The following is a 23,914-nucleotide window of genomic DNA, read 5'->3' as shown; positions in this document are numbered from 1 at the left end:
CTCAAAGATTCCTTGTATTCTTCTCAATTACAGTATATTGTAGTGGCAAAGATACAGGCTTTGAAATTAGATCAACTGGATTTGACTCCCTGCTTTGTGAGTACTAATTGTGTATTGAGGATGAGATATTAAGCCCCTGTGAACCTCATTTTTTAAATGAGCAGAAGAGGACTTAAATTTAAGCTGGCTGTGGTGGAAAAATATGACAATAAATGTACAGTGTCTGATACAGGGTAGGCATATCAATAAATAGAAATTCCCTCTCATGAATTATCTGAAAAATATATGAAGTTAAATTATAGAAAAACCAGAGTGAATGTAGCATATATTTTGGGTGATACTTATTTCATAATTTTAAATGATTTTATTGCCATTTATTTATTTTAATTACTTTATGATTTTATTAGGAATTATTTAACTGGTTCCTGCATTTTATAGAAATCAGTGCTTACTGAGAACAATTGGAAAAGTAATGTGGAATTTCTCAACTTCTAGTGGAAAGGGTGGAGTGCTCATGATTCTAAGCATCATAGTTCTAACCTCTGAGATGAATAAATGTCCTTTACCATTTGATTATGCATTTCACACTTCTGTTTACAATTGTAAGAACAAATATTTTTTCCATGCAATTCTCCCTATATGATCTGACATGAGAGGAAGCCCTCTTGCAGCTTTGTGTGGCCAAGAAATGTCAAAGATCACTCATTCAAGGTAAAAAGAAGCTCTTAGCACTGTTCAAGGCTCTGTACTCACTCTTAATGCAGACTTCTCAAGTTTGAAGGAACTAGGAATGGAGTAGAAGGGAAGGAATAGTACTGAGAAAGTTTGCATCCAGTATCTTCTTCCCATCCCCTAGCTGAGTGCCGAAACATCTGCTTAAAAAAGGAAAAAAAGAAGTAAGAATACATATATATATGTATGTATGTATATGTATCTAAAGACATTGCTTCACTCTGCTGCCTGCAAATTCAGGAGTAGGGTTGTGTCAGCAGGCCCTGGCAGGATCTATTGTGTATGTGACTTTTCTACCCTATGCCCTAGAAAGGAGAGTGTCAGGGGAGGACCGGGCTGTGGACACAGGGAACATATTGTTCCAATGGTTCTGCTACAGTGCAAAGCAGGATTCTTTTTTTTCCTCTTTGGAACTAACTTTGCAACACAGGCAAAAAAAAATCTATTCCTATTAGGTTTTTCCTTGGCCATTGTGGAACCATAAGTATGGCTCCTGTGGCAAGGGGATAATTTTTCTGGACTGAGGGAAGCTGGATTACCTATTGTTCTTGGCACATGGCTAGCACCCTTCTAGACATGAGGGACAGAACTAAGCTGAAAGTTCACAGAAAAGACTATGCCTTTTAAAACAAGGACAGAAAGTTAAAACCTCGTTCTTCTAAAGTTTAGTTGATGTATCTGCTGTGCATTTGAAATTTCATTTAAAAAAAATCTGCATGATCCTGAGTTATATTACTTCCCTGGTGGCTCAGACGGTAAAGCGTCTGCCTAGAAGGAAATGGCAACCCACTCCAATAGTCTTGCCTGGAAAAATCCCATGGACGGAGAAGCGTGGTAGGCTACAGTCCATGGGGTTGCAAAGAGTCGGACACGACTGAGCCACTTCACTTTCACTTTCACCATCATTTAGCCTGTGTATGAGATATTGAAAAATTATTTACAATAATTTGCTATAGTGCATTCTGTAGAGATGATCTCTACTGAAGTTTTGCTTCTGTTGGTAAGGATTCTTGTGTAATTGTGTAGTTCAAGGCTAGGTGAAATATGCTTGCAAATGTCATTTGAAATCACATGGACTTTGAATGTGGGGGCAAAGTAATACCTTTTTTTTTTTTTTTTACAATATTAAAGCAAAGTACTGTCATTTGGAAATTTTTAAACCATTGCTTCATTTGGGATCTCTAAATAGTAATTTATTTGACAAAGTAAGGTGATCTCTCACCAATGTATCTTTCCCAATCCCCTGGAATAGTGCCTATTATATAGGAAATATTTGTTGCTGCTTGTGCCATTCATTAAGAAGCTTTAAGGGATGTAAACTGATCTCCCTGGTGGCTCAGCAGTAATGAATCTGACTGCAATACAGGAGATGCACGATACTCAAGATCGATACCTGGGTTGGGAAGATCCCCTGGAGCAGGGCATGGCAACCCACTCCAATATTCTTGTCTGGAGAATCCCATGGACAGAGAAGCCTGACGGGTTATAGTCCGTAGGGTCACAAAGAGTCGACAGGACTGAGCAAGCACGCACAAGCTGATCTACTTTACACTTTTAAGAACTGAGATAAAAATGAGGGTTGTGGGAATTCCCTGACAGTCCAGTAGTTAGTACTCTGAGCTTTCACTGCTGAGGGCAAGGTTTCAGTCCCTCGTCAGGGAACTAAGATCCTCTAAGTCAAAATGCGTGGCTTAAAAGAAAAGAGGATGGGTGAGCCTCGTATGGAACGCTTAGACACACGCAACCTCCTTTCGTCAAATTATGTACCATATTACATTATATTAATGTAACAAAAACTGTTTTATTCCCTTTCTTGTGCATCAGTTTACACATTCTGAAAAAAAAAAAATGAAGGAACGAATGTATAATTGTGTGTATATATTTGTCTTTCTCTTTAAATGGCTCTGATGAATCTTTTCATGATTTATTTCTAAGTAAATATATTAAAGCTTATTTTTAAGTAAATATATTAAAGCTTAATAAGAGGTTTTCTCAGAAAAGGGAAAGAAATAATAAAGAGAAAATGGAGTAAACTGGTTAAAGTATGGTTTGCTTCAGAAGGTAAGTGTGTAATGGTAATTTAAGATAAATGATCAAATCACCTTGTAATATCACACAGCAGGTAAATAGAGAAAACAGAGAAGATGGGGAGTTTTGTTTCTCCTTTATTTTTCCACTCAGTGTGGCTTGTGGGATCTAGTTCCCCCGACCAGAAATTGGAGTCAGGCCCTCAGCAGTGAAAGGGTAGAGTCCTAACCACTGGGCCACCAGGGAATTCCCTCTTCTTCCTTAAATGGACAGGCTCCATCAGCCAGTGGGAGCTTTTTCCTGCCAGCAGCTTCATTTTCATGTAGACCGGTAACTGGTTGCCCAAAGATATTGAGGCAAAGTATTAAGTCCTGTTTATAATACTTTCTCCCTTCCCTTCTCTGTTCTTTTTTCTGCTTCAAGTCCTATTTCTTACTCAGGGCCCTCACTGCTTCATATCTTTATTTCAATGCATTTTATTCAGAAAAAAAGTCTATCTTTTAAAGACAGACTTCTTCATAACCTTCAACATTCATCAGTTCAGTTCAGTCGCTCAGTTGCGTCCGACTCTTTTCGACCCCACTCCCTGTCCATCACCAATTCCCAGAGCCTACTCAAACTCATGTCCATCGTGTCAGTGATGCCATTCAACAATCTCATACTCTGTCATCCTTTCTCCTCCCTCCTTCAATCTTTCCCAGCATCAGGGTCTTTTCCAATGAGTCAGTTCTTCGCATCAGATGGCCAAAGTATTGGAGCTTCGGCTTCAGCATCAATCCTTCCAATGAATATTCAGGACTGATTTCCTTTGGGATGGACTGGTTGGATCTCCTTGCTGTCCAAGGGACTCTCAAGAGTCTTCTCCAACACCACCGTTCAAAAGCATCAATTCTTCAGTGCTCAGCTTTCTTTATAGTGCAACTCTCACATCCATACATGACCACTGGAAAAACCATAGCTTTGACTAGACGGACTTTTGTTGGTAAAGTAATGTCTCTACTTTTTAATATGCTATCTAAGTTGGTCATAGCTTTTCTTCCAAGGAGCAAGTGTCTTTTAATTTCATGGCTGCAGTCAACATCTGCAGTGTCAACAGGCATAGGTATTCAATAATAAGATATGACCTTACATTTTGATATTTCCACTGTGCTGCAGAAAATTTCCTGCTGGAAACAGAATGTTTATGTGAAATGTGTTATGAGGAAGGACAGTTCAATACTATTGCTGTCTGGTCATTGCCTAGCATAGAGCCTGAAACATGAGATGCACTGAGCAATGAATGCCTGTTGGATGAATGAATGCATGCAAGCATGAATGCCGTATAAAAAAGCCAGACTTAAAACAACAGATGCCATTTGTTCTGCATGGCAAATAAGAATTAAAAGGCATTAATGTAGGTGCAAAAGTCACTGTGGTCACAAACAGGGTTTTGATACTGTTTTTGAGTTCTGACTGTAATATTTTACTTCCAAAATGAAATACCTAAATCATTTACCAAGCAATAGAGATATAACAGTCCCACAGTCACTCACTTGCAAAGGAAATTTTCAATACAAATAAAGTCATACATATTTATACTAGGGTAATTCAAAATAACTTCCTCACATAAGCACTGCTACGTTCAAATAAAATCTTGCCAACACTTCTGAGTGCATTGCTTTAAAAAAATGCTCCCTGTAGCGTCCGAACTATTTAAAAATCTTGCCAGCTTCTTCAACATACATCAGTTATCTCTTTTCAAATCACTGACAAGAATTTAAAAACTGCTTCATCAGAACAACTGTTACCCTTTCTCATACTCTAGTGAGAACCTGATCTTCTAAAAAGGACCACATTTACAGCTTCTTTTGAAATTTTGAACCATTTGGCTATGTTTTTGCTACATTTTCTTTTCCTGATTTAATTACTGGGGACATTTGCATGAAAACAGGAGGATAGTGACATAAGATTTGTGTCTTATGAGTTCATTTGTTTCTGATGCTTATTCTCCACCTGAGATCAGTATCTATTTTATTACAACTGAAAAGCCAGGGGCTAGATTGGAAAAGATGAAGACGTTGCTGGAAATGAACTGAAGTTCAGAAATAGGGACTTGGGAGCTAAGGGATTGGTGGGTTATACAATAATTGATTTTCTTCTATTTTTTTTTTTTTTAACCATCAGTTAACATGTCAGTGACACATGCTGTTCCATTGAAAAGATCAGAAAACTGGGGAACTGCACAGAACTGGTAGGTTGATACTTCCCTAAGAAAATGCCCTGGCAGTCATAGGGGTTGAGAGGCATCACAGAAAACAGTGAAGGAGCTGAGACTAGGTCATGTGTGAACTCTAGAGAGGGCCACTGAAAGTTGTGAAGGTAGTAAAGCAAAATGCCCCACTTCTTTCCTATAGCTTTGGATAAAATTGAGAATCTAAGAAGCTGGGTTATGTTAATCCTGCCTGTCCCCAGGGTTTGAGTACCCTAGTGTGAGAAGCACAGTGCATGCGTGCATGCATGCAAAGTCACTTCAGTCGTGTCTGATTCTGTGCAACCCCATGGACTGTAGCCTGCCAGGCTCCTCTGTCCATGGGATTCTCCAGGCAAGAATACTGGTGTGGGTTGCTGTGTCCTCCTCCAGGGGATCTTCCTGACCCAGGGATTGAACCCATGTTTCCTGGTCATTCCTTTATGTGTTCTTTCAACTGGAATAAGACCTCCATCAGGTCAGGGACACTATCATTTTTGACTTAATACTCCGTGATGGTTTGAATGTTGTGTCCCCCCCAAATTAATCTGTTAAAGTCTTAACTCAAAGTGTGATGGTAATTGGAAGGGGGACCTTTGGGAGGAAACTAGGTTTAGATGAGGTCATGAGGGTGGAGTACCCATGATAAGATTAGTAGTCTTAAAAGAAGAGGAATACAGAGGTCATGCTCTCTCCTTGGGTACACTGAGGAAGGGTTATATGAGCACTCAGCAAGAAGGTGGCTGTTCACAAGCCAGGAAGCCAGTTTCCACCAGGTACTGAATCTGCTGGCACCTTGATCTCAGACTTCTCAGCTTTCAAAATAAAAGCTATTGTCCAAGCCACCCAGTCTAGGGCATTTTGTTATAACAGCCTCAGCTAAGTATCCCCATCTGTTATTATCTGGCATATAGAGGACACTGAGAAATACTTTTTAAACTGAATATGAATGTCATGGTACAAGCTAATTTTTATTACTGGCCAAAGAACTCCAAGCACATGCATATTCTACTGATAATATGTTTAGCCACAAGAAGGTCTTCTGTGCTTCATATTGCTGCTGCTGCTGCTGAGTTGCTTCAGTTGTGTCCGACTCTGTGCGACCCCATAGACGGCAGCCCACCAGGCTCCCCTGTCCCTGGGATTCTCCAGGCAAGAACACTGGAGTGGGTTGCCATTTCCTTCTTCAATGCATGAAAGTGAAAAGTGAAAGGGAAGTCGCTCAGTCGTGTCCGACTCTGCGACCTCATGGACTGCAGCCCACCAGGCTCCTCCGTCCATGGGATTTTCCAGGCAAGAGTGCTGGAGTGGGGTGCCATTGCCTTCTCCGTGCTTCATATTAAGGGAGACCAAAAAGTTGGAAATGACTCATTGCATTTTTTAATAACTTGCATTTAATTGAAATATGCACTAGCAAAAATATTAAAATAACAAGATATTTCCCATGTAAACATTTTCAAATTTCAAAGTTTTTACATATGCACTATTTCATTTGATTCTTTCAAGGTGGGCAAATATTTTTATGTCTCCAGTTTGGAAAAGCAGGAAATCAAGAGTTTGATGGTGTAAGGCAAAATAATCAAACTTATTTTGGAAGTCCTAAGTATGTTTCAGATATAGAAACATCTTTGGAAACTGACAAAGGGCAAATCTTGTTATTCTTATGTGACAGATGAGGAAATAGGGTGTTGAAAAGACTGGCTCAGAGTCACACAGTGAAAGTGAAATTTGCTCAGTCGTGTCTGACTCTTTGCAACCCCATGGACTGTATAGTCCCTGGAATTCTCCAGGCAAGAATACTGGAGTGGGTAGCCTTTTCCTTCTCCAGGGGATCTTCCCAGCCCAGGGATTGACCCAGGTCTTCTGCATTGCAGGCGGATTCTTTACCAGCTGAACCACAAGGGAAGCCCGAGAATACTGGAGTGGGTAGCCTATCCCTTCTCCAGCAGATCTTTCCGACCCAGGAATTGAACCGGGGTCTCCTGCATTGCAGGTGGATTCTTTACCAACTGAGATATGAGGGGAGTCACACAGGACAACTGTCAAAGTAGAAATTGAACTCAGTGTTCTCTGACTCAGTTTGGTCCCAATACATACATGTATATATCAGACGGTAAAGAATCTGCCTGCAGTGCAGGAAAACTGGGTTTGATCTCTGAGTCGGGAAGATCCCCTGGAGAAGGCAATTGCTACCCGCTCCAGTATTCTTGCTTAGAAAATTCCACGGACAGAGGAGCCTGGCCGGCTCCATGGGGTCACAACAATTCAGACACGACTGAGTGACTAACACTAACATTTTTACATACATATATGTAGACATGTGCTTCCCATGTGGCGCTAGAGGTAAAGAATCTGCTTGCCAATGCAGGAGACAGAAGAGAAGCGAGTTCAGTTCCTGGGTCGGGAAGATCCCCTGCAGGAGGGCATGGTAGCCCACTCCAGTATTCTTGCCTGGAGAATCCCATGGACAATGGAACCTGGTGGGCTACAGTCAGAAGGGTCGCAAAGAGTCAGACATGACTGAAGTGACTTAGCACACATGCATATGTAGGTGTATTAGAAAGGAAGCCTTGGTTTTTACAGAGTGTTCTGAAGAAATTTTTCCCCCTCTTTTCCATAACTGGTCTGTTATTTGTCTTTAGCTCATTAAGAGACCAAATCATAAACAGAGTCGTTCAAGAGAGTAGTTTGGAAGTGAAATTGGAAAATTAATTGGGTTTATTTGGGATAGGAGAGTAAGGGTAGCACAAATCATATAGAGACTGAACATTTAAAAAATAGTTTGCTCCTTTTGCCACAAGTCATCAAATTCTTAATATTAAGTAAACATAACGAAATTATCTGAATATATGTTCCCTACAATTTTCCAGAATTTTTTTCTGACAAATGTGAGTTCCAAGTATATTTCTTAGAGTTCTTTTGCTTCCAGTAAGAGGCTGTCTTTCACTTCTCTTCACTCAGGATTTCATAAAGCAAATTTAGCAGATACTCTTTTTGAACAGAGAATTCACAGAAGTTAAACTGGTAGATAAAAACATATTAGTTGATATATTTGTGCTTTATAATATAATGTAGGTATGAAATAATGTAATGTCTGTCTAATGCATCAGTATTATCAGCCAACTAATACATTCAAACATGTGATGGAGCCCCTCATTTCCTAAGCTAATGGATTGCTTGAAAATTACATACTTGTATCATATGTGTATTCATTGCAAGTTTCTTATTAATTCCTACTATGTGCTGGGCACCATGCTAGAAACAAGGATACAACAGTGAGCAAGAAAAACCTAATTCTTGCAGGCTGGCGGGGAGGACAGGCTGTATGTGATGAATGCTATTGGGAGTATAGAAGGCAGGCCCATCTAGCCAAATGATAGCTACAGAATAAAGTGAAGGCGAGAGTAGATCTTCCTAATGCACAAAAGGTCAGGTCTTCAAAATCCATCAGCCACCACCGAAATTAGTTTAAATCACCTGTAATATGTTTTAACCCTTCCAGGCTGTGCTGAAGACATCTTGGGACCTCAGAGCAGGCAGAGAAGGAGAAGAGAGGAATCCTAGAGTCAGAGCTTGGGGGGTGGGGGGTGGCCAATGTCCCAAGGACAATAGCTAAAGGAGTTTGGTGTCCAAAACTCTCAAGAGACTGACCTCAGAATCAGGGCTTCATTCTGGTGAAGTGGTATCCTTTTTGCCAAGTATGAGGCAGTGTGTCTTCCATTCTTGGGTTCTGCTTTGGTTGTAATTGGACCCACATCTGACCTATGCTGGGTCTCGTGGTTAAGCTCTAGCCCCTGACAGGAGGACATTTGCAATGGCTAGACAGGTTATCAGGGGAGTGACCTCAAACTGGTGACCAGACTAGGACACTTGTTCTAGGAGAGAACCAAATACAAGAGCACATCAGAAGGAACCAGGGGCTGCTTCTTATGGGAGCTTAAGGGGCCTTAGGCGGCCTAGATTCTCTCTAGGGGTCAGGCTGCTCCTTATGGAAGCTTTATGGGGTTTTAGGGGGCCTAGATTCTCCCTAGGGGTCAGGCCCTATGCAATAGTCTCCCTCTGTCTTTCCTCATGGCACCCCACTCCAGTATTCTTGCCTGGAAACTCCCATGGACAGAGGAGCCTGGTGGGCTGCAGTCCATGGGGTCTCGAAGAGTCGGACACGACTGAGCGACTTCACTTTCACTTTTCACTTTCATGCATTGGAGAAGGAAATGGCAACCCACTCCAGTGTTCTTGCCTGGAGAATCCCAGGGATGGGGGAGCCTGGTGGGCTGCCGTCTATGGGGTCGCACAGAGTTGGACACGACTGAAGCGACTTAGCAGCAGCAGCTCTTTCCTTAATGCTCTCTTTCTGCCACCACGGCCCCTCTCTCCATCAGCTATTTGTTTATATCCCAGTACTACCTGTTATGGGGGACTTCTCAGGTGGCTCAGTGGTAAAGAATCAGCCTGCTGATGCAGGAGATGCAGGAGACATGGATTTGATCCCTAAGTTGGGATGGCATCCTGGAGTAGGGAATGGCAACCAGCTCCAGTGTTCTTGCCCGGAGAATCCCATGGACAGTGGAGCCTGGTGAGCTACAGTCCATGGGGTTGCAAAGGGTCAGACATGGCTGAGCCTGCGCCCACATACTACCTGTCGTTTTCAAATATTGACTAAGACTTCTATTTGCAGCAACAACAGTTAATAGCTTTTGAATGTGGATTTGGCTTTTCTTAGAAGGATATTATTTTTAGTAATTGTCAGTTGGCTAGAATATAGGTAAGGCTTTGGGTTTTTGCTTCAAAAACTGTGATGCTCAAAGTTAAAAGAGTACAAACAGATAGCATCAATATTTTTGATTGATGTGTTGACTTTAGTGGTTGTACATTTTTTTACCTAAAAGAGAAAAAGGATAACAAAACTATAAAGAAATCTTTAATTAGTGAAGATATGAATTTGTTTCCTTAAGCATCTTTACTCTTGAGATAACTAAGTGGCACACACATATACTGTTACCAGGTAATGGATTAGGTCTTGAGAAATGGACCCAAATATACATGAGCTCATCATTGTTTATGTTTTTGCTCAATTTTATTTAAAAAAAATCACATGGATACCTGTGGCAGATTCATTTTAATATTTGGCAAAACTAATACAATTATGTAAAGTTTAAAAGTAAAATAAAATTAAAAAAAATCACATTAAAGTTGAGCTTTATTTTCTATTTGAATATAAGTTCATTCTTTTACTTCTAACTTAACTACCTACCAACTTGGGCAAGGGATTTTGGGTTTAAATTCTTTAACTTCAAGTTTAATTTCTTTGGGCCTTAGTTTGTCAATACGTCTATAAATATCAGATAATACCACCAAGATAATAGGATAATGATTTAGAGCAAACAAGACTGTGAGGATCCAAATGCTTGTTAATTGCAAAGCGCTAATCAGGTGTTTGGTATTTATATTCAGATGCAAGTTATGCTCATGCCGTATACATTAAAATGTGAATGCATTCAAAACTCCACCAGTTCCTGAGGCAAGAAATGTGAAATGGCAATGACTAAAAGGGTCAGAGAAACTCTTGGCTTCTAACCAATCCTGTACAAAATCTTTCCTAACCACATATTTTAAAAGATGAGGAAAGATAAAGGAATGAAGAGAAACTGCCCTTTTCCCCTAACCCTTAAAGCATTTTTTCTTCCCAAGAAACTCTGTTATAAAAGCTTGAACCTAACTCAGTACTAAAGGTGGCCATTCAGAGAACTGTTTAGAATGTTGTATTAATGAAAGTGAGGTGCCATGAACATGTGCTCATATCAGACAGAGGTGGACATGATCAGAACAAGCTTGTTCACAAAGCCCTTCCCTCTCCTTGGCCATGAGTCACAAAAATCTCATGTCTGGATGTTAAATGAAATGCTTCCTTGAATCAAAGTTGAAACGTGTGTGTGTGTGTGTGTTTGTGTATTTAATATGTAAAGAAAGAATGAAATCAAGACATGAAACTCTTTCATTGACTCAAGTTTAGGGCCAAATTTTAATAACGAAGCTGTCTGGATGTGAGACACTAATAAGGAATTCCTGGATAGAAAAGGGCTGGTTGGCCCAATGGCCTGTCTCCTTCAAGTTTATTGCAACACACCTCTTCGTGTTGTCAGCATATCTTCTAACCCCTTTTGCCTACATAAACATGTCCAGCTGTCTCTTAAACTCATTTTTTCTTTATGTTTCACTTGGTGGACTTATTTGGTAATTTGCAGTATTTTCCATATGCTGGAGGATCCTTAGATGAAGTAGTCCTGCATTATCATGACTTCTTAATGAATTACATGAAATATTCAATAAAAAAATATTTCAGCAGAGAGCACTGGAAATTTGGAAGAAATCAACTGATAAAGCAAACTTTACAATGCATTTAAAAAGAAACAACTGTTCTTTTGCTAATCTTCATTTTAATCTTCTTTAAAGATGTGAAGATGAAAGTGGAGAGTGATTAAGGTGGGCAAATATAAACACTCTTTTGCCGTATTAGTCTCATTAACAGATTTCTTAGCAAGAATGAAATGCTAAGCTCAAATGATGTAATAAAGAAAAGGGTCTGATGTTTTATTTTGGTTGAGTTAAAGCCATCTTCCAGATAATATTTTTATTTCCTTAATTATATCAATATTTCAGGCATAAATTTCACTTGAACTATTCAAAACATTGAATCAGTACTCTGAATCAGTGTAGAAATGATTTTACATTAAAACTTTTTCCCAAACCTTTCCAAATGCCTAAGGACCAATGAATTTGGGGCAAGTTTTTTTGGTTGACTGTGGGACCTTCTGATTGGAAAATACCCTTTGAAAACATCCTTTAAGATTCGATTGGAGGGAAAAGAAGTGGTAATAACTAGAGGGTGCTGAGGAGAATTAATGATTAATTAGTATATAGTATATAGTTTGGCTGAACATTTTACATTTAAATTTTTGGATGCCACTATTTTAAAATTATTTCAACATATGTGTGTTGATTTGATGTGTGTGTAGAGATTATACATCGATTTTAGTCTTTTGTTGGTAAACACATAAGGTAACCATCTTGGCCCCCTGATATTTTCTGGTTTTAGTCCTAAAATTCCCACTTTCCATGAAATCTCTCAGCACCAGGCAAACAGGTACTTCACAAATATATATATGAAGAAATAAAAATAATTTGCTTCCAAGGTTTGTGTAGCTTTTTGCTCTGCTTACTCTTCAGACTCTGGGAACTCAGTAAGCAAAGCGCTAAGCTGGCATTAAGGATTTTGCTCTCTTGTTAAAACAGGCTACACTCAGATGCTGACATCTTGGTGACTATGGTGAAAGACGGTCCATATGATTGTTTTTTTAAATTATTTCCAAGCTTGGAAAGCACAATGGCTTATTAAAATAAAAAAGCTGAAAAATATTTAAAAATCAAACCTATTTTCTTCCAAACTTTTCTCTTCCAAGTTCCTTGCAATCCAGACAATCCAGATGCAGATAACATCCTGCATCTAGCGTGTTGAGTGATCTCCAAAATCTCTGAAGCCTACGCCATGTCCTGTTGTCCAGATTAAGGTAGGAAAAAATGATCTGTGTTATTTTAATCTTGAGTGCCTCATAATTAGAAAAATTATGTAAGTATTGGTATTTTGTGTAAGTATGTCACTGATTTTAAATTTGTGGACAGTGACTTTTTGAACTTAAGGTGGTCTCAATAAAGAACATGCCTGAGTCTGTGTCTTAATGGTTTTTTAGCTTCAGCAAAGCCATTTACAGGATCCCCCTTCCTAATAAGCGCTCTGCCAAGCATTGTATAAAATAGCATTCTTCATGGTTAGATGATCCCATGGAAAGTGACCAAAAGATTTTAAATACAGAGGAATGTAACCAGCTACTCATTCAGAATTTCTCCCCTTTCATGTGTGTGCTGTGTCCCTGTAGTAGCAGCTGGTTGTATGCGCCTGCGTGTGTGTGTGCATGTGTAAACACACAGCATTTAGCTACAGAACATGTCACAGATTTCTTTCCTGGTCACCATGCTGCATGACTGATCCATTTCATATGATGTGTTTAGTATGGTTCATTGCCCACTGGTCTTATTATTTAACAATTTGCCTTAAATTGAATTTTCTATTTACAGGTGTAAATGGAAATTTTGGCTTCTAAGAATTTATTATTTACTGGCTAGCATGTTCTTGGTTGAATTAGCTCTGCCAATATTGGATTGTGTATACCTGGAATAAAGTTTGGGATGTTTAATTAGAATATCGTCATAACAGGAACTTATTATTTTTATGGCTAAGCTTGCACTACTGAGGCCAGATCAGTATCATTAGTCTAGGAGACATTTACCATAATCTTCTTCAGACTTTTTTTTTTTTTTTTAAGAAATGTGTATTTCTTGATGGATCGGCGGAAGTTAAATTAGCAGTAATGTGTATAAATTACTCAAAAGTTCAAAAAGCTTGAAACCTTTATCACTAGCTGTAACATTTTGTTGATAACTGGAAATTTCTTACTCTGATCTCTTTTGGCTTCCCACAGGCTCGGGGCATGAACACTTACTGACTGCAGGCTGTTTCCCAGGCTCTGACTATATGCTTTATCTATCTCCATTACACCCTCAAAGTATCTTGTGAGGAGGGCATGGTGTTTATTCCCATTTTACAGGAAATGGATGCTTAAGAGAGATCACAGACCTACCGCTACACACACCAGGTGAGTGAAGGAGTCTCTCTGAAGCCTGCTTCTCAGGCCACTGCTATATTCTGGGTCGACTCTTCTTATTCTCCTTACTCAGTGTTCTTCTCCTGCCACCTCCCCATGTCCCAGCTCCCTATCTGCATCTCAGTGCCTCACAACATGCCAGCATGCCAGCACTGCTCACAGCCCTGGGTTTTGGATGCATTGTTCCATTCTTACCTTCTCTGCCGGGCATGCTCTTAATTTGCTTATGGTTTTTTTTTTTTTTTTTTGTAATCAGTTCCAGCATTGGGATGGTCACTGACACTCTTCATATTGGATCTGGCAGAGTCTGTCCAAATTCCTAGGACAGTGCGTGTGTGTTTTACCATTTTAATTTTTAGCCTATCTCTTTCTAAAAGAGCCTTGAAAGTGAAGTCGCTCAGTCGTGTCCGACTCTTGGCGACCCCGTGAACTATATATAGCCCACCAGGCTCCTCCGTCCATGGGGTTCTCCAGGCAACAGTACTTGAGATATAATTCACATATCATTTAACTGACCCATTTAAAGGCCACAATTCAATGGCTTTTAGTATATCCACAGAGATGTGCATCCATCACCACAGTCAACTATACAATATTTTCATCACCACAAAGAGAACCCTTGTACCCTTTACCTGTTATCCCTTTCCACTCTTGCTCCTCATCTCCTTCAGCCCTAATCAGTTTTCTGTCTCCTTGGATTTGCCTATTCTGGACATTTTATATAAATGAACTCACATCATATATGATCTTTGTCACTGGCTTTTTTCACATAACAAAGTTTTCATAGTTCACCCATGTTCTGGAATGTATGCATCAATACTTCCTTCCTTACTATAGCAGAATATTGTTCCATTGTATGGATGGACCACCTTTGACTTACTCATTCATCTACTGATGGACACTTGGATTGTTTCCACCTTTTGGTGACTGTGATTATTGCTGCTATGAATATTTATGTATGAGTTTTTGTTTGAAGAGCTATTTTCAGCTCTTTGGGGGAGATACCTAGGATGACATGCTACTGCTGCTGCTGCTAAGTCGCTTCAGTCATGTCGGATTCTGTGCGACCACATAAACGGCAGCCCACCAGGCTCCCCAGTCCCTGGGATTCTCCAGGCAAGAACACTGGAGTGGGTTGCCATTTCCTTCTCCAATGCATAAAAGTGAAAAGTGAAAGTGAAGTTACTCAGTCGTATCCGACTCTTAGTGACCCCATGGACTGCAGCCTACCAGGCTCCTCCACCCAAGGGAGTTTCCAGGCAAGAGTACTGGAGTGGGTTGCCATTGCCTTCTCCGAGGAGTGACATGGGTGGGTCTCAATTCTATGTTTCACTTTATGAGGAACCATCAAACTATTTTCCACAGCAGCTATATTATTTTATATTCCCATAAGCAATGCATAATGGTTCCAGTTTCTCCATATCCTTGCCAACCACTTTTTATTTTCTGTTGGTGGTGTTGTTTGGTAGTAGTCATTCTAGTGGATAAGTGACCTAATTTTTAATATCCTTTTAAGACTTTTAAAGAAAGCTTTATGATTTTCTCTTTTGTGCTCCTAAGCACTGGTTTACACCTTAAATTATGTGCCAGCACATCCTATAATCTCTTTCTCTGCCCTCTTACCTTCTTCTTGAAACCAGGTTGGGCAGTCTTATTTCTTGTGTATTCCAAGGGTTCAGTTATGCTTGTGAATGAATGAATAAAGGGATGAAGGGAGTTGTGGGGACAAGAAGTACTGGGAACTAACATTTATTTATGATCACTGTCATTGTGCCAGGCATGGGGTAGAGCTAACCTATATTATCTCATTTAATTTTATAAGACTAATAAGAATTTTATGTTCTTCATTTTACAGAAGGAAAAATGAAACCAGAGGAACTACCTTGTCATTCAGCCATCAAACATAGAGCCTGGCTTCAAACTCAACTCTCACTCCAAAACGTGTGTTGATTTCAAAACAACATGTCAAAATAGTGAAAAAGTAAGAGCCATCATCACTCTTATTACTGCCACTGTGACTGCCTCCACTCATTGATGCTTCCTGTGCCATACACCGTGATGGCTATTTTTGAGGTACTATCTAATTTAGTCATTGTTAAGAATCTAGTGAGTCAAACATTATTATTGTTTCAGACAAATAATCACTGAAAAGTTAAGTAATTTGTCCAAGAACCAACAGCTAACAAGTGATGACCTCAAAGCAGGGTCTAAGTGCAAAGTGTTTGTACTTCTATCAAGGTAGGGAAAATGCATTGGAGATGTGAAAGTTTACCTGGTTATCTGACAGAATGAGAAGTCTATGAGGAAACTGGGCAACCAGAATTCCCAATGATTTTTTCCAAGTAGTTTTGGTTTGCTTAATTGCCTCCGATCATGATTTTGGTGGTATGATATTTGGCTAAATCTATGTAAACTGAGAAAAGCACTCTGTGACCCTAAAAAGAATCTTCTGTTCACTGACTTATTGTGTTTTAAATCATCTCACCTATAATATATGTAAAGTATACTACATCTGATTGACAATTTTTGGACAGTAATGAATTGGCTACTCCTGATTCTAACAACTTGGTTATCCATACATTCATCCAATATTTATGCCACATAGTTGCTTTTTCTTTTACTGCATAAATTCTACCTTAAAGCTATATGAAATATTGGTAAGAATTCATGGTAAAGATAAACAAGGAACTTTATGAAAAGTATAGAAGATTTTAAACAAATATACTCTGATTTTATACTGATTCATATACTGTGATTTTAGAATATCTTTCCAGGGTTTATAGTAAGCTATTAAATACTGGAAATCCTCTTCATGATTATGTTTTAGGGGCAGGTATAAGAAGATACATCACATGACTTTAAACTTCAAATAATTTTAATCAATGTATTTTCTCATTCTCAATATCCTGTTTTGATGTTTCACCCATTTTTTTGTGTGTCATGCTCCTCATTGCTCTTCCTGTCTTTTTCAAGATCTTTTTTTTTTTTTAGTTCAATAGTGGACTGTGTTACCATTTGGCATATGTCTCCCTTGTCAGTGACATCTTGAAAATTAAAAAAAATAATACCTCCCTTGCCTGCATCCACTCAGGTTGGCTGCCTGTAACTGCCCCATGCTTCAAAATAAGTCACCTTATTAAATTCTGCAAATTGTTCTGAACATTGTCTCTATAAATGTTTTGGAAGGGCTTTACTGTCAGGTCAGCTTTCTAAGGGCTAAAAATATGTCAAACCTGGCAGCCTTACCTTTATTTAAGAGCCAAAATACAAATAAGTAGATTACAAAGCAATCAATCAATACAGCATTGCAGGATGTTACGGTTGGCATTGACCTCGAAGTTCGGCACCCTCATTTTACAGATGAGTAAGCTCATCCGTAAACTCTGTAGGAGATGGGGTTTTGCCTTGATTCTGTTACAGCTGGCCGGGTCACCTTGGACATGCTGCTGTGCCTCAGTTTACCCATATGAATGAGAGATGCTTTCCCTTTTTTTAGATAATTCCCAGGCATTTAACCACTTCCAGTCTCTAGGTGCCATGAGAAAGGTGATACATTCGATACATTTCAAGTCAGAAGCTTCTGACTTCACATAAAACATTCCCCTTATATTTTATGGGATCTTCTTATATATTCTGTAAAAGTTGGGCACACTCTCAATTCATAGTTATTGGCAAAAGCATAACTTTTATTCACTGTTGAAAGAGTAAACAAATGAAGATCTTTTTCCCATTCAGAGTGTTTCTTCACTTTTTTCCCTGCCTGGTTTGTTGTTGTACGGTTGCTTGGGGATATTAGGTTACTGACCTTTGTTTTTCTTTCTACGAGAAGCTTTCACTAAACTATTTGGGGGGTGGGTGGTGATGGTCATGTTAGAAACAATGACTCTCACATGCAAGTAATTAAATAGATGCAAGGCAAGAAAAAGTGGCACCAAATTGAACTGATTAATTTTCCTCTCTGAAAACTTGTGGAGCCTAATCTGAAGGTTTTCTGCCAGAGAGCACAGGTTTTCTGAGAATATTTTCTCCCTTTGGTTACATGGTGACATGAGTGACTTTAGTAGTCTTGCAAGGCCCGGGCAGACAAATTTGGGAAGCTTGGCAAACAATCTAATCCGATATTATGCACGCTTTTCTACTCAACTGTAAAAATCTATTTCCTTCACATATCACCTGCTATTCTTACAGCAAGTCTTTGGAATAGAGATCCTAAATGTGTCAAAAATATATAATGTGTTTGTGATCGAAATAAATAGAGACTGGGGTGATTTAACAAACTTGCCTTCACATGTGCTGGCCAGCACATGCCGAATTCTCAAGTAGGTTATGTTAGTTTTCCCACTTTCAATGCCTTTATGGATGTGGTGTTTATATATCCTAGATTTTCCAGGGCAACCCTGGGTTGTAAATATTCTGTCCTGTTGTTCCCCTAAGTACAATCATAGTTGTCAAGCTATGTGTCATGAGTTTGGGTTTGGAAAATATGGACGCCGTATGTCCATCAGGGCCTGTTTTTTCTGGCCCAATGCCTTACTCTCTTGCTGTACCACACTCTACCCCTAGCCCGCTTCCCATTCTCATCAAAGGCTTGTTTCTGTTTCAGTCCACTTGCTCTCTCTGCCTAGTGTCTAGGGGGCAATGTGAAGAGTAAACTAATCTATGCTAATGGACAAGCCAGAGAAAATCAGGGTCAGGAGCATGCCCCCCTCTAGAGTATTCTTTCTCCTTCCAGGTAACATAAGTGGCACTCTGGAAATAGTGCCTTAGCTTTGCTCATCTGTAAGACAAAGTCCTTCTATGGTTGGTTTGGGAGTGCAACTTCCTTGGAAAAGGCAGGAGCCTCCTATTTCACTGCAAGGATGGCCTCCTACCCTGTCTATATCTGAAGTCAGCTTTGCATACGTGTCCAAGATATGATTAGATCCCTGTAACAGAAGGAGAGGGATAAAAGGCCAGTGTGCCAACTTCACTTCTCTGCCCACAATTGTTTCTTCTGGTATGTGTACATGACTCAAATCCTCTCCTTTACAAACTTGGAAAGCAAAATTGTTTTATGATAATATTTGCTGAGACAGCAAGGCAAATCTATGCCTTTCCATCGTTAAACCCTGGTCCTCACCCAACCCTGACTTTAGAAAAAGTTGTGTGTGTGTGTGTGTTTCTCTTTAATGAGGAGGCAAAGTTTAATGTTTATAGAAAGATGTTTAGGATTATTTGAAATATTTTGTAGATTTCATGTTCATTGCCTGGCATTTTCCTTTCATCCTAACCTTGTTATGTCTGTTTATTTTATGTGATTTTATTATGTAAACATAAAGATTTCCACTAACTGTCCAAACAACTTGCTTTTAAAATCTCTGCTTAACCACTTTTATTTGTATCACATTTTTTTTCGCCTTGTCTTGGTTTGCTACTTAACTGTGATAAATTTCATCAAATCTCCTCTAACTCTTTAACGAATAACTCCTCATTCCTCTCTGTTAAGCAGTTTACCTTTCAGAAATTCAGTCAGCATTTTGGGGGCAGTTTGTGTTATCTTAAAAAGCAGCATTAGTACCTTGACTATTCAGTGCTGGGAGCGTTTGCTGAACCAGATGCTTTCAGTATCATCTGTTATTTTTAACCATATACATGGTTAAGCCTTAAGATCAGTGTCTTCAGTCTGTGGACTATTTAGGAAACTAGAAGAGCAAGCGAGTACATTATGTCTTTAGAAATAGGATACGCGTCATTATTATCCTAATCAATAACTGAGTAATTAAGCTGCCTTATTATCAAATCCAGGGTTTCCTTATGGTCTATTATCAGTTTATTTGCGATCTTTTATGTCTGTGCGTGAGCACTCAGTTGTCTACATTCAGCTAGTTTAGTAGTCACCTGCTGCTGCTAAGTCGTTGCAGTCGTGTCCAACTGTGCGACCCCATAGACGGCAGCCCACCAGGCTCCACCATCCCTGGGATTCTCCAGGCAAGAACACTGGAGTGGGTTGCCATTTCCTTCTACAATGCATGAAAGGGAAAAGTGAAAGTGAGCCTGGTCTCTCTTTAACTGAAATCTTCTGTTGGTTTCGTGTCTGACTCTTGTGACCCCATGGACTGTAACCCACCTGGCTCCTCTGTCCATGGGATTTTCCAGGGGAGAATACTGGAGTGGGTTGACATTTCCTTCTCCAGGGGATCTTCCTGACCCAGGGATCGAACCCTGGTCTTCTGCATTGCAGGCAGATTCTTTACCATCTGAGTCACCAGGGAAGCCCTAATGATTGTATTTAACCAAGATCTTCGTATGTATCATTTATGCTAAAATCTTAACAAATCTGAAAGATTGGTATTATTATTCCCAGTTTACAGAGGGGAACATAAGTTTATAGTGAGTAAATCATATTTTCTCAGTCTCACAGCCAGTGAGAATAAGGCTTAAATTCAAACCAACGTCTGTCTGAGTTAAAAACCCCCATTTCTAACCACTGTGCTTTAATACTTCCTGTTAACGATGGATAAAGGTGTCTGTTATGTAAATCAACATGGTCATTGACTTCCTTCTTTTATACTGAAATATCCATATATGAAATCATTTATTTTTTTGTTTTTTGTTTTTCTTTTTTTAATTTTATTTTATTTAACTCTATAATATTGTATTGGTTTTGCCATATATCAAAATGAAATCATTTAATATTAGCCCTGTCTGATTTTCTTTTTTGATCTGAAAAATGCCAAAAGCATATCATATATTCATACAGTCATATAAAATAAGAATTGAGAAGACTTCCCCATCTTTCCAAAATCTTGCACTCCTAAGTGAGTATATTTTTAATGTTCTCCTAGGCTTATTTAGACGTGACACTATAGACATTTCCTTTTTAATTTTTAAAAGTCTTATCTTGAGTTTTATTACCCAAAACACTACATCTTATCATTTTCTGCTTGGATAGGGAACATACAAAAATTTATTCCTCTGAAAAATGCTGTAAAGGATCGTCCTTTTTTTTTTTTTTTAAGGATTTTGAGAGTCAACGTCTGTAAACTGTGAATCAGGCAAGCAAATAGTTTTAAAATATTGACTTTCCTCTTTTCTCTTGATATTTGCCTGTTGTTAGACTGTGGGGTGAGAGATTTAATCAAATACTTAATTACTTCATATCATTTTTTCTCTGAGTGGAGGATTGGAGAATTCTTACAGATCCTTTCCTCTTTTAGATCAGAAACTTCTTTTAAAAACAGATATTTAGGATTGATTCTTTCACATTTCCATCCTTTACTTAAAATAGGGGTTCCCTGGCAGTCCAGTGGTTATAAGACTTCGAATTCCAATGTAGGGGATGCAGGTTCAATCTCTGGTAGAGGAGCTAAGATCCCACATGTCTTGTGGCCAAAAAAAAAAAACCTAAAACATAAAGTGGAAGCAATATTGTAATAAAAATTCAATGAAGATTTTTACAAAATGGTCCACATCAAAAAGACTTCTCTGGTGGCTCAGACGATAAAGCATCTGCCTACAATGCCGGAGACCAGGGTTCAGTCCCTGGGTTGGGAAGATCTTCTGGAGAAGGAAATGGCAACCCACTCCAGTATTCTTGCCTGGAAAATCCCATTGATGAAGGAACCTGGTAGGCTACAGTACATAGGGTCACAAAGAGTCGGACAGACTGAATGACTTCACTTTCACTTTCCACATCAAAAAAATCTTTAAAAAAACTAAAATGGGGGCATTTTCATAATGAATGAGTCTAGGAGGAAAGGCAGTCACTGCTGCAGATGGTCAAGCCGCACTTCTTTGGCTCCTTTGAAATCTTCGGAGTTGGTCTTGGGTAAAACTGGGTGGAAGGCAGAGCTTGCCTTCATTTTTTTTTCTTAACTAGGGCATTCTCCTTTCTGCCTTTGGGCTCCAACTAAAGGCTGTAAATCTATTACATTTCCAGTTACATGCCAGGCACTTTGTTTTCATGTGTTTCTGCTGGACTGTAGACTATGCAAGCCTTGTCTTTGTAACCCAGTGCCTAGTTAGTGCTGAACTAGTGGGTGTTAAATGAAGATAAACCCATATATCAGTGATTGGATAATGATAGTGATCGCTGTTTGGAGCCTATAGAATAAACCACAGGGTTTCCCCTGGTGGTTCAGATAGTAAGGAATCTTCCTGCAATGCAGGAGACTCAGGTTCGATCCCTGGGTCGGGAAGATACCCTGGAGGAGAAAATGGCAACCCACTTCAGTATTTTTGTCTGGGAAATCCCATGGAGAGAGGAGCCTGGCAGGCTACAATCCATGGGTTACAAACAGTTGGATATAACTGGGCAACTAGCAGTTTCAGAATAAACCTTAGAGATTTTTAGTAAGGCACCAACATTGTGTGAGAAGCAGAGTATACCACTACATAGAACACAGGTCTGGAGTCATCGCTCTCCCAAGTCCTCCACTTACTAAAAGAATGATCTTTAATGAGTTCTGAGGTTTTGGTCTCAGCTGTCCTATCTGTAACATGGGCATAATATCACTCATGACCTGTGTCGCTTCAAGATTCAATGATAAAATGATACAACCTGCCTGGCCCTGGTCTTCAGACGACGTTGACTTATCTGTTTATTTACTTATTTCAGTTGTATAAAATGTTTACTGATGGTAAAGTACCCATAAGGTAAAACCAACTGTCTAAACTGTAACTTACAAGTATACAGTTCAGTAGTGTTAAGGACATTCACATTGTTGTGCAACCCACCTACCGAACTCTTCTCTTCTTGCAAAACTGAAACTATCTAGTTTCATTAAACTACATTTAACTACAACTTCCCATTCTCCCCTACCCCCGCCCCTGGGAACCACCATTCTACTTTCTGTCTTTATGAATTTGAATAGTCAAGGCACCTCATATAAGTGGGATCTTACAGTGTTAGTCTGTTTGTGACTGACCTATGTCATTTGGAATAAATTCTTCAAGGTTCATCCATGTTGCAGTATGTGTCAGAATCTCCTGTGTTTTTAAGGCTGACTAATATTCCATTGTAATTATATACAGACCACATTTTGTTAAATCTTTCATTCATCCATGGACACTTGGTTTTTATGTGGACCCCATTTGGCTATTATGAATAATGGTGCTATAAACTTGGGTGTAGAAATATCTCTTTAAGACCCCACTTTCAATTCTTTTGGGTATACACCCAGAAGTGAAATTGCTGGATCACATGGTAATTCTATTTTTAATGTTTTGAGGAACTGACATGCTGTTTTCCATAGTGACTGCACCATTTAAAGTACATTCCCGCTAGTGGTATACAAGTGTTCCCATTTCTCCACATCCTCTTCAGTGCTTGCTATTTCTCTCTCTCTCTCTTTTTTTTGATAACTATCTATCCTAAGGGGGCTGAAGTGGTATCCCATTGTGGTTTCGATGGGGTTGCAAAGAGTCGGACACAACTGAGCTGAACTGAATGTTATTTATGTTGAGCGTGTTTTTACGTGCTTTTTGGTGATTTGTATTTCTCCTTTGGTGAGATGTCAATTTAAGTGTTTTTCAGACTATATAGAATTTAATTGATAGCAATAATAATATAACTACTACTAACACCCATTCATTTGACAATTTTTTATTTGACTTCATCTGTGCCAGAGCTTACTCTAGGCAACAGAGATACAGCACAAGGAAAAATCAACAAAAATTCATCCTCTCAAGGAGCTAACATTTAAAATAAATGAGTAAAAAATAGAATGTATTAGGGCTTCCCTGGTGGCTCAGACAGTAAAGAATCTGCCTGCAATATGGGAGACCAAGGTTCCATCACTGGGTCGGAAAGATCCCCTGGAGAAGCGAATGGCAACCCATTCCAGTATTCTTGCCTGGAGAATCCCATGGACAAAGGAGCCTGGTGGGCTACAGTTCATGGGGTTGCAAAGAATTGGACACGACTGAGCGTCTAACACACACACACACACACACACACACCCACCCACACACACACCCACAATGGAAAAACTGAAATGGGGAAGGAAGTAAGTTAGGAATTGGGAATGGAATGACATCTTAAATAAGGTAAATAAGAAAAGCTTCCCTAAGAAAGTGCATACAGTTTTGAAGAAAGTGAGGGAATGAGTGACAGCAGTATCCCTGGAAAGAACTTTCCAGACAGGAAATAGCCAGAACAAATTCCCAAGACAGAAGTGAGCCTGGTGTCAGTCAGTGTCAGTGCCACTGGCTGGAGCGGGGAAAGGAA

The 23,914-nt window shown here is 39.3% G+C and overlaps 1 long non-coding RNA gene across 1 annotated transcript; it reads left to right on the top strand.

Moving 5' to 3' along the window:
• The first annotated feature begins 12,286 nt into the window (after positions 1-12,286).
• LOC112442346 (uncharacterized) lies at positions 12,287-15,808 on the top strand. The gene is made up of 3 exons (XR_003030448.2): positions 12,287-12,555; positions 13,525-13,698; positions 15,563-15,808. It is a non-coding gene; the product is annotated as an uncharacterized lncRNA (long non-coding RNA).
• Positions 15,809-23,914: the final 8,106 nt, after the last annotated feature.

This window comes from Bos taurus, chromosome 2, assembly GCF_002263795.3.
Source record: "Bos taurus isolate L1 Dominette 01449 registration number 42190680 breed Hereford chromosome 2, ARS-UCD2.0, whole genome shotgun sequence".
Taxonomy (NCBI): domain Eukaryota; kingdom Metazoa; phylum Chordata; class Mammalia; order Artiodactyla; family Bovidae; genus Bos; species Bos taurus.
The sequence above is the reverse complement of the archived record's forward strand: the minus strand, read 5'-3'. Positions and strand labels throughout refer to the sequence as shown.